This window comes from Lipotes vexillifer, unplaced genomic scaffold (assembly GCF_000442215.2).
Source record: "Lipotes vexillifer unplaced genomic scaffold, Lipotes_vexillifer_v1.1 scaffold21, whole genome shotgun sequence".
Lineage (NCBI taxonomy): Eukaryota > Metazoa > Chordata > Mammalia > Artiodactyla > Lipotidae > Lipotes > Lipotes vexillifer.
In genome coordinates this window covers 2,454,845-2,466,217 of record NW_006774065.1, presented here as the reverse complement: position 1 = coordinate 2,466,217, position 11,373 = coordinate 2,454,845, and positions in this window count along the sequence as shown.

Here is an 11,373-nt window from a genome sequence, read left to right as displayed (position 1 = left end):
GGGGTCTGATATGCGGTGGAGCGTCGGGGCCCGTGGCCCATGGCCGCTAGCCCTGCGCGTCGGGAGCCTGTGCTCCGGGACGGGAGAGGCCACAGCGGTGAGAGGTCCGCGTACCGCAAAAAAAAAAAATCAAGGGACTTCGCTGGTGGTGCAGTGGTTAAGAATCCACCTGCCAATTCAGGGCACACGGGTTCGATCCCTGGTCTGGGAAGATCCCACATGCCCCAGAGCAACTAAGCCCGTGTGCCATAACTACTGAGCCCATGTGCCACAACTACTGAAGTCCGTGCGCCTAGAGCCCATGCTCTGCAACAAGAGAAGCCACTGCAATGAGAAGCCCGTGCACTGCAACGAAGAGTAGCCCCCGCTTACCGCAACTAGAGAAAGCCCACGCACAGCAACAAAGACCCAAAGGGGCCATAAATAAATAATCTTATTTTAAAAAAATCCCAAATGTAGCTAGATTGTTGATTGTGAATTTTGCTTAAAAAAATGCACTTCTGGGGACTTCCCTGTGGATAAGAATCCGCCTGCCAATGCAGGGGACACAGGTTCAAGCCCTGGTCTGGGAAGATCCCACATGCTGCGGAGCAACTAAGCCGATGCGCCACAACTACTGAGCCTGCACTCTAGGGACCACGTGACACAACTACTGAGCCCGCGCAACACAACTACTGAAGCCCGCACAGCTACAGCCTGTGCTCTGCAACAAGAGAAGCCACTGCAATGAGAAGCCTGCGCACCGCAACAAAGAGTAGCCCCTGCACACTGCAAATAGAGAAAGCCTGTGTGCAGCAATGAAGACCCAACACTGACAAAAAAAAAAAAAAAAAAAAAGAACGATGAGTAAAAGATATAGACATTTCACAGAAGGAATAAAAATTGAGAATAAATCAGATTTATAATCTAGAAATAATGCATCCTATGCATATATTTCCATAAATATTCAAAGATTTACCTCTAAAAGTGTTCACTGCAGCATTGCTAATATTGTAAACAGTATTTAATAAAATGTGGTATACTACTACACATCCATTAATAATAAAAATTTAGATTTTAAATACTGACAAGGAAAGTATAGTATAATTTCACTTTTGTTAAAACACACATTTATATATACAACACATTAATAAAAAAATCTTAGTTACATGTATTTGCTCAGGAAGAAGATATACCAAACTCTGAACAGTTTTCTCTGAAAGTGGTGATTATAAAGGACTTTCACTTTATAATATCCTGTTTTGTTTGAATTTATAAAACAAATATGTATTATATTTATAATCCACAACAAAATCAAGAATTTCCATTTTGGGAAAGAAAAACACTTGGGGGGTTTAGAAAATTATCTGGTGAGAAAATACATTACTATGCAGTATGAAGAAAAAATGTTGTGTGCTTTCTCTATGGGTTATTTTCCTTCAACTTCATGGCTTTATTATTCCTTCTGCTTACCATTCTAAAAGTAAACTGTTTTTTTGGCCGTGCTGCATGGCATGTGGGATCTTATTCCCCGACCAGGGATCGAACCCATGCCCCCTGCAGTGGAAGCATGGAGTCTTAACCACTGGGCTGCCAGGGAAGTTCCAAAAGTAAACATTTTAAACAGAGAAATCAAGTATCTTATTTTATTCTTTAAATGGTTATGAAAGGATCTAATTTAATTGCAAATAAAAATGTCTTAGAAGTTGGATCTAATGCACAGACACTGAAAGCCAGCTAAAAGAAGGGTATGTGAGGTGAATTTTACAGAGAGGCTGTTTTCTAAATTATAAAATCCACAAATTCTAATTCCAAGGGTGGATGACAAAGACATGCTCAGCCAGAGTATGAATAGGGAGTGATGAAATAAAATTCATATTTTAAGGCAAGACAAGAAAAATTTAAACATAAAATTTTTCTCTGCTGGTTTGGGTCTCTTCCCTCCCCTCTCGTGTGTATTGTGTATCCGTATTGTCTATTAACCAGGCCTTCATAATGACAAAAAATACCTGCTCTACTATAAAGTTCAGTTTTTCTTCTTCTGGCTCCAAACATGTAACTCCTTAGATCACTTTACTTATTGAAGACTTATTAATGTTATTAGCTGTATTATTTATATTCTGCCTATTTTACAAGATTATTGTTTCTTGCCTTACCAAATGTGTGACTGAGCCTCTGATAAAAATAATGACTAGGTGACTTGAAACGATTAATCAAATATATAGTTTGATAAGATCAATGACTGTAATAGTGTAGCTCTAGATATGGGAAGAAGCAACAAGAAGGAACCATTTCTTGGACCATAACAGACCAGTAAGACAGGTGGCCCAGAGGCCTTTGGTCACCATTAACAGGGGCCTAGTTCAGCAATAGCACATTGAGTGGCTTATCAACGAAATCCTCACCTGACCTGGAAATGAGCATTCCTAGTGCCATGGGACAAAGTGGTCACAAAATGCCCCCCAAAACCTAAGTCAAAATTAAGACCAAAAGGGAGAGGATTGTAAAATAAAGAATGTTGCCCACCATTCAGTTCTACAAGGACCAAGTCATTGGCCACTGCAGTCACTGACCTACAATACACCTTGAAAGGAATTCAGGGCAAAGATCAGGATGAGACACTTTGTGCTCTGGGGAAACTGGCAGAACTGGCTCTTGGATAGGGACTTTCAGGAGAAAATTTTATGAACCCAGTTTCTTGCATCTTCCCATACTTAGAAAAGCACTAAAACCATTAACTAAGGTATCTGCTCCTTTCGAATAGCAGTAAACTTCTACTAAGATGTGTGCACATACACCTTCACCAAAATCACATACATCCTGACCTCTCCCCTTACCTCTTTGGAACAGTCCTCAGAGATTTTCTGAAAGACTCTCTCCCAGGTTACAGTCCTCAGGCTGGCTTGGATAAAACACTCCATTTCTTTCTTAGATTGACTATTGATTACTTTTTTCATCGATAAGAGGGAGAACTTTTAGCTTAATCTCATTTTATGGCCTCACTCCATTTCCGCCAGCTCCCTCCCACAAAATGCAGTTATTTCCTTTTTTTTTTTAATGGTTAAGATGTAAATTTTATGTGACGTATTTTCCCACATAAATGTAATTTTTTTTTTCACATGCACTGTATTTTATTTTTACAAGAGATAAATAAACTGACACCAAGCATTGTAAATGGATGACCACAACGAAAGCAACAATGATTGCAATTACCAAACACAAAACACATTCATACTACGTCATAATATTGACATTCAGTCCAGTGATCCTCCACTGTAACAGCTCCTTTACTCTGCAGTGAAAATTGATTTGTTTTTGCTTTTCTTTTTTTTTTTTTTTGGCGGTACGCGGGCCTCTCACTGCTGTGGCCTCTCCCGTCGCGGAGCACAGGCTCCGGACGCACAGGCTCAGCGGCCATGGCTCACGGGCCCAGCTGCTCCGCGGCATGTGGGATCCTCCTGGACCGGGGCACAAACCCGTGTGCCCTGCATCGGCAGGCGGACTCTCAACCACTGCGCCACCAGGGAAGCCCCGATTCGTATATGTTTTGCCTCTGAGTCCTTGTGGGATTTTTTTTTTATTATTCAAACAGAAAGTCACAAAAATTATAATCATCCTCATCAGTTCACTCAGTCCCATGTAATTAATTTTTTTTTCATCTTGATCTTTTGTTAGCACTTTTATGAATTCATCAGTTTTCCATTAGAGTTCTGAAAATGCTTGTTCATTCAGTTCAGCAGTGTAGTCAGTTACCAGAAACCTGTACTTGTCAGAGTCTTTTCCATGAATTCCTTGAAGATGAAACCCTTTTATAGGAACATTTTTGCGAAAGCATCAGAGTACACCCAGAACTGTCCGTAAATAACAAAAGACTTAAAAATGATCACGGTTAAAGATTGATGAAAGTTCATAATAATGCAATTGACAAGGAAATTTAGGTATTTCTGAGATACAAATTTTAAAGTAATAACTAGAATTATGACTTATAACATTACACCAGAACATATAAGATTTTTAGAAATTTCATGTAATGTATGAAACATTTATATTAACATATTTCCATACAAATAACCCAAAGGAAGTTTAGTATTAGTTGTTTTTTTTTTTGTTTGCTTGTTTTTTTATACTGCAGGTTCTTATTAGTCATCACTTTTATACACATCACTGTATACGTGTCAATCCCAATCGCCCAATTCATCACACAACCATCCCCACCCCACCACGGTTTTCCCCTCTTGGTGTCCATACGTTTGTTCTCTACATCTGTGTCTCAACTTCTGCCCTGCAAACCGGTTCACCTGTACCATTTTTCTAGGTTCCACATACATGCGTTCATATATGATATTTGTTTCTCTCTTTCTGACTTACTTCACTCTGTATGACAGTCTCTAGATCCATCCACGTCTCAAAAAATGACTCAATTTCGTTCCTTTTTATGGCTGAGTAATATCCCATTCTACATATGTACCACATCTTCTTTATCCATTCGTCTGTCGATGGGCATTTAGGTTGCTTCCATGACCTGGCTATTGTAAATAGTGCTGCAATGAATATTGGGGTGCATGTGTCTTTTTGAATTATGGTTTTCTCTGGGTATATGCCCAGTAGTGGGATTGCTGGATCATATGGTAATTCTATTTTTAGTTCTTTAAGGAACCTCCATACTGTTCTCCATAGTGGCTGTATCAATTTACATTCCCACCAACAGTGCATGAGGGTTCCCTTTTCTCCACACCCTCTCCAGCATTTGTTGTTTGTACGTTTTCTGATGATGCCCATTCTAACTGGTGTGAGGTGACACCTCCATGTAGTTTTGATTTGCATTTCTCTAACAATTAGTGATGTTGAGCAGCTTTTCATGTGCTTCTTTGCCATCTGTATGTCTTCTTTGGAGAAATGTCTATTTAGGTCTTCTGCCCATTTTTGGATTGGGTTTTTTGTTTCTTTAATATTGAGCTGCATGAGCTGTTTACATATTTTGGAGATTAATCCTTTGTCTGTTGATTCATTTGCAAATATTTTCTTCCATTCTGAGGGTTGTCTTTTCATCTTGTTTATGGTTTCCTTTGCTGTGCAAAAGTTTGAAGTTTCATTAGGTCCCATTTGTTTATTTTTGGTTTTATTTCCATTACTCTAGGAGGTGGATCAAAAAATATCTTGCTGTGATTTATATCAAAGAGCGTTCTTCCTATGTTTTCCTCTAAGAGTTTTATAGTGTCCAGTCTTACATTTAGGTCTCGAATACATTTTGAGTTTATTTTTGTGTATGGTGTTAGGGAGTGTTCTAATTTCATTCTTTTACATGTAGCTGTCCAGTTTTCCCAGCACCACTTATTGAAGAGACTGTCTTTTCTCCATTGTATTATCTTTGCCTCCTTTGTCATAGATTAGTTGACCATAGGTGCGTGGGTTTATCTCTGGGCTTTCTATCTTGTTCCATTGATCTATGTTTCTGTTTTTGTGCCAGTACCATATTGTCTTGATTACTGTAGCTTTGTAGTATAGTCTGAAGTCAGGGAGTCTGATTCCTCCAGCTCCGTTTTTTCCCTCAAGACTGCTCTGGTTATTCGAGGTCTTTTGTGTCTCCATACAAATTTTAAGACTTTTTGTTCTAGTTCTGTAAAAAATGCCATTGGTAATTTGATAGGGATTGCATTGAATCTGTCACTTGCTTTGGGTAGTATAGTCATTTTCACAATATCGATTCTTCCAATCCAAGAACATGGTATATCTCTCCATCTGTTGGTATCATCTTTAATTTCTTTCATCAGTGTCTTATAGTTTTCTGCATACAGGTATTTTGTTTCCCTAGGTAGGTTTATTCCTAGGTATTTTATTCTTTTTGTTGCAATGGTAAATGGGAGTGTTTCCATAACTTCTCTTTCAGATTTTTCATCATTAGTATATAGGAATGCAAGAGATTAATGTGCATTAATTTTGTATCCTGCAACTTTACCAAATTCACTGATTAGCTCTAGTAGTTTTCTGGTGGCATTTTTAGGATTCTCTATGTATAGCATCATGTCATCTGCAAACAGTGACAGTTTTACTTCTTCTTTCCCAATTTGTATTCCTTTTATTTCTTTTTCTTCTCTGACTGCCATGGCTAGGACTTCCAAGACTATGTTGAATAATAGTGGTGAGAGTGGACATCCTTTTCTTGTTCCTGATCTTAGAGGAAATGCTTTCAGTTTTTCACCATTGAGAATGATGTTTGCTGTGGGTTTGTCATATATGGCCTTTATTCTGTTGAGGTAGGTTCCCTCTATGCCCACTTTCTGGAGAGTTTTTATCATAAATGGGTGTTGAATTTTGTCAAAAGCTTTTTCTGCATCTATTGAGATGATCATATGGTTGTTATTCTTCAGTTTGTTGCTATGGTGTATCACATGGATTTATTTGCATATATTGAAGAATCCTTGCATCCCTGGGATAAATCCCACTTGATCACGGTGTATGATCCCTTTAATGTGTTGTTGGATTCTGTTTGCTAGTATTTTGTTGAGGATTTTTGCATCTGTATTCATCAGTGATATTGGTCTGTAATTTTCTTTTTTTGTAGTATCTTTTTCTGGTTTTGGTACCAGGGTGATGGTGGCCTCATAGAATGAGTTTGGGAGTGTTCCTTCCTCTGCAATTTTTTGGAAGAGTTTGAGAAGGATGGGTGTTAGTTCTTATCTAAATGTTTGATAAAATTCACCTGTGAAGCCATCTGGCCTGGACTTTTGTTTGTTGGAAGATTTTTAATCACAGTTTCAATTTCATTGCTTGTGATTGGTCTGTTCATATTTTCTATTTCTTCCTGGTTCAGTCTTGGAAGGTTATACCTTTCTAAGAATTTGTCCATTTCTTCCAGGTTGTCCATTTTATTGGCATAGAGTTGCTTGTAGTAGTCTCTTAGGATGCTTTGTATTTCTGCGGTGTCTGTTGTAACTTCTCCTTTTTCATTTCTAATTTTATTGATTTGAGTCCTCTCCCTCTTTTTCTTGATGAGTCTGGCTAATGGTTTATCAATTTTGTTTATCTTCTCAAAGAACCAGCTTTTAGTTTTATTGATCTTTGCTATTGTTTTCTTTGTTTCTATTTCATTTATTTCTGCTCTGATCTTTATGATTTCTTTCCTTCTGCTAACTTTGGGTTTTGTTTGTTCTTCTTTCTCTAGTTCCTTTAGGTGTAAGGTTAGATTGTTTATTTGAGATTTTTCTTGTTTCTTGAGGTAGGCTTGTATAGCTATAAACTTCCCTCTTAGAACTGCTTTTGCTGCATCCCATAGGTTTTGGATCGTCGTGTTTTCATTGTCATTTGTCTCTAGGTATTTTTTGATTTCCTCTTTGATTTCTTCAGTGATCTCTTGGTTATTTAGTAACGTATTGTTTAGCCTCCATGTGTTTGTGTTTTTTACGTTTTTTTCCCTGTAATTCATTTCTAATCTCATAGCGTTGTGGTCAGAAAAGATGCTTGATATGATTTCAATTTTCTTAAATTTACTGAGGCTTGATTTGTGACCCAAGATGTGATCTATCCTGGAGAATGTTCCATGCGCACTTGAGAAGAAAGTGTAATCTGCTGTTTTTGGATGGAATGTCCTATAAATATCAATTAAATCTATCTGGTCTATTGTGTCATTTAAAGCTTCTGTTTCCTTATTTATTTTCATTTTGGATGATCTGTCCATTGGTGTAAGTGAGGTGTTAAAGTCCCCCACTATTATTGTGTTACTGTCGATTTCCTCTTTTATAGCTGTTAGCAGTTGCCTTATGTATTGAGGTGCTCCTATGTTGGGTGCATATATATTTATAATTGTTATATCTTCTTCTTGGATTGATCCCTTGATCATTATGTAGTGTCCTTCCTTGTCTCTTGTAACATTCTTTATTTTAAAGTCTATTTTATCTGATATGAGTATTGCTACTCCAGCTTTCTTTTGATTTCCATTTGCATGGAATATCTTTTTCCATCCCCTCACTTTCAGTCTGTATGTGTCCCTAGGTCTGAAGTGGGTCTCTTGTAGACAGCATATATATGGGTCTTGTTTTTGTATCCATTCAGCCAGTCTGTGTCTTTTGGTTGGAGCATTTAATCCATTCACATTTAAGGTAATTATCGATATGTATGTTCCTATGACCATTTTCTTAATTGTTTTGGGTTTGTTTTTGTAGGTCCTTTTCTTCTCTTGTGTTTCCCACTTAGAGAAGTTCCTTTAGCATTTGTTGTAGAGCTGGTTTGGTGGTGCTGAATTCTCTTAGCTTTTGCTTGTCTGTAAAGCTTTTGATTTCTCCATCGAATCTGAATGAGATCCTTGCCAGGTAGAGTAATCTTTGTTGTAGGTTCTTCCCTTTCATCACTTTAAGTATATCATGCCACTCCCTTCTGGCTTGTAGGGTTTCTGCTGAGAAATCAGTGTTAACCTTATGGGAGTTCCCTTGTATGTTATCTGTCGTTTTTCCCTTGCTGCTTTCAATACTTTGTCTTTAATTTTTGCCAATTTGATTACTATGTGTCTCAGCCTGTTTCTCCTTGGGTTTATCCTATATGGGACTCGCTGCACTTCCTGGACTTGGGTGGCTATTTCCTTTCCCATGTTAGGGAAGTTTTCAACTATAATATCTTCAAATATTTTCTCTGGTCCTTTCTCTCTCTCTTTTCTTTCTAGGACCCCTATAATGCGAATGTTTTGGCATTTAATGTTGTCCCAGAGGTCTCTTAGGCTGTCTTCATTTCTTTTCATTTTTTATTCTGTTCCATAGCAGTGAATTCCACCATTCTGTCTTCTTTGTTTCTATTTCATTTATTTCTGCTCTGATCTTTACGATTTCTTTCCTTCTGTTAACTTTGGGTTTTGTTTGTTCTTCTTTCTCTAGTTCCTTTAGGTGTAAGATTAGATTGTTTACTTGAGATTTTTCTTGTTTCTTGAGGTAGGCTTGTATAGCTATAAGCTACCCTCTTAGAACTGCTTTTGCTGCATCCCATAGGTTTTGGATGGTCATGTTTTCAATCGTCATTTGTCTCTAGGTATTTTTTTATTTCCTCTTTGATTTCTTCAGTGATTATTTAGTAATGTATTGTTTAGCCTCCAGGTGTTTGTTTTTTACGTTTTTTTCCCTGTAATTGATTTCTAATCTCATAGCGTTGTGGTCAGAAAAGATGCTTGATATGATTTCAATTTTCTTAAACTTACTGAGGCTTGATTTGTGACCCAAGATGTGATCTATCCTGGAGAATGTTCTGTGCACATGTGAGAAGAAAGTGTAATCTGCTGTTTTTGGATGGAATGTCCTATAAATATCAATTAAATCTATCTGGTCTATTGTGTCATTTAAAGCTTCTGTTTCCTTATTTATTTTCATTTTGGATGATCTGTCCATTGGTGTAAGTGAGGTGTTAAAGTCCCCCAGTATTATTGTGTACTGTTGATTTCCTCTTTTACAGCTGTCAGCAGTTGCCTTATGTATTGACGTGCTCCTATGTTGCATGCGTATATATTTATAATTGTTATATCTTCTTCTTGGATTAATCCCTTTATCATTATGTAGTGTCCTTCCTAGTCTCTTGTAACATTCTTTAAAGTCTATTTTATCTGATATGAATATTGCTACTCCAGCTTTTTTTGATTTCCATTTGCATGGAATATCTTTTTCCATCCCCTCATTTTCAGTCTGTATGTGTCCCTAGGTCTGAAGTGGGTCTCTTGTAGACAGCATATATATGGGTCTTGTTTTTGTATCCATTCAGCGAGCCTGTGTCTTTTGGTTGGAGCATTTAATCCATTCATGTTTATGGTAATTATCGATATGTATGTTCCTATGACCATTTTCTTAATTGTTTTGGGTTTGTTTTTGTAGGTCCTTTTCTTCTCTTGTGTTTCCCACTTAGAGAAGTTCCTTTAGCATTTGTTGTAGAGCTGGTTTGGTGGTGCTGAATTCTCTTAGCTTTTGCTTGTCTGTAAAGCTTTTGATTTCTCCATCGAATCTGAATGAGATCCTTGCCAGGTAGAGTAATCTTTGTTGTAGGTTCTTCCCTTTCATCACTTTAAGTATATCATGCCACTCCCTTCTGGCTTGTAGGGTTTCTGCTGAGAAATCAGTGTTAACCTTATGGGAGTTCCCTTGTATGTTATCTGTCGTTTTTCCCTTGCTGCTTTCAATACTTTGTCTTTAATTTTTGCCAATTTGATTACTATGTGTCTCAGCCTGTTTCTCCTTGGGTTTATCCTATATGGGACTCGCTGCACTTCCTGGACTTGGGTGGCTATTTCCTTTCCCATGTTAGGGAAGTTTTCAACTATAATATCTTCAAATATTTTCTCTGGTCCTTTCTCTCTCTCTTTTCTTTCTAGGACCCCTATAATGCGAATGTTTTGGCATTTAATGTTGTCCCAGAGGTCTCTTAGGCTGTCTTCATTTCTTTTCATTTTTTATTCTGTTCCATAGCAGTGAATTCCACCATTCTGTCTTCCAGGTCACTTATCCGTTCTTCTGCCTCAGTTATTCTGCTGTTGATTCCTTCCAGTGTGTTTTTCATTTCAGTTATTGTATTGTTCATCTCTGTTTGTTTGTTCTTTAATTCTTCTAGGTCTTTGTTAAACATTTCTTGCATCTTCTCGATCTTTGCCTCCATTCTTTTTCCGAGGTCCTGGATCATTTTCACTATCATTATTCTGAATTCTTTTTCTGGAAGGTTGCCTATCTCCACTTCATCTAGTTGTTAAATAGCCGTCTGCCTTTTCATCTTGTCTATCTTTCTCTGAATGTGGTTTTTGTTCCACAGGCTGCAGGATTGTAGTTCTTCTTGCTTCTGCTGTCTGCCCTCTGGTGGATGAGGCTATCTAAGAGGCTTGATGGGAGGGACTGGTGGTGGGTAGAGCTGACTGTTGCTCTGGTGGACAGAGCTCAGTAAAACTTTAATCCACTTGACTGTTGATGGGTGGGGCTGGGTTCCCTCCCTGTTGGTTGTTTGGCCTGAGGCAACCCAACACTGGAGCCTACCTCAGCTCTTTGGTGGGGCTAATGACAGATTCTGGGAGGGCTCATGCCAAGGAGCACTTCCCAGAACTTCTGCTGCCAGTGTCCTTGTCCCCACAGTGAGCCACAGCCCGCCCTCCCTCCACGCCTCTGCAGGAGACCCTCAAACACTAGCAGGTAGGTCTGGTTCAGTCACTTATTTATTTTCATTTTGGATGATCTGTCCATTGGTGTAAGTGAGGTGTTAAAGTCCCCCAGTAGGGATTCCCTGGTGGTGCAGTGGTTGAGAAGCCGCCTGCCAATGCAGGGGACATGGGTTCAATCCCTGGCTCAGGAAGGTCCCACATGCCACGGAGCACCTAAGCTTGTGTGCCACAACTACTGAGCCTGTGCTCTAGAGCCCGTGAGCCACAACTACTGAGCCCACATGCCG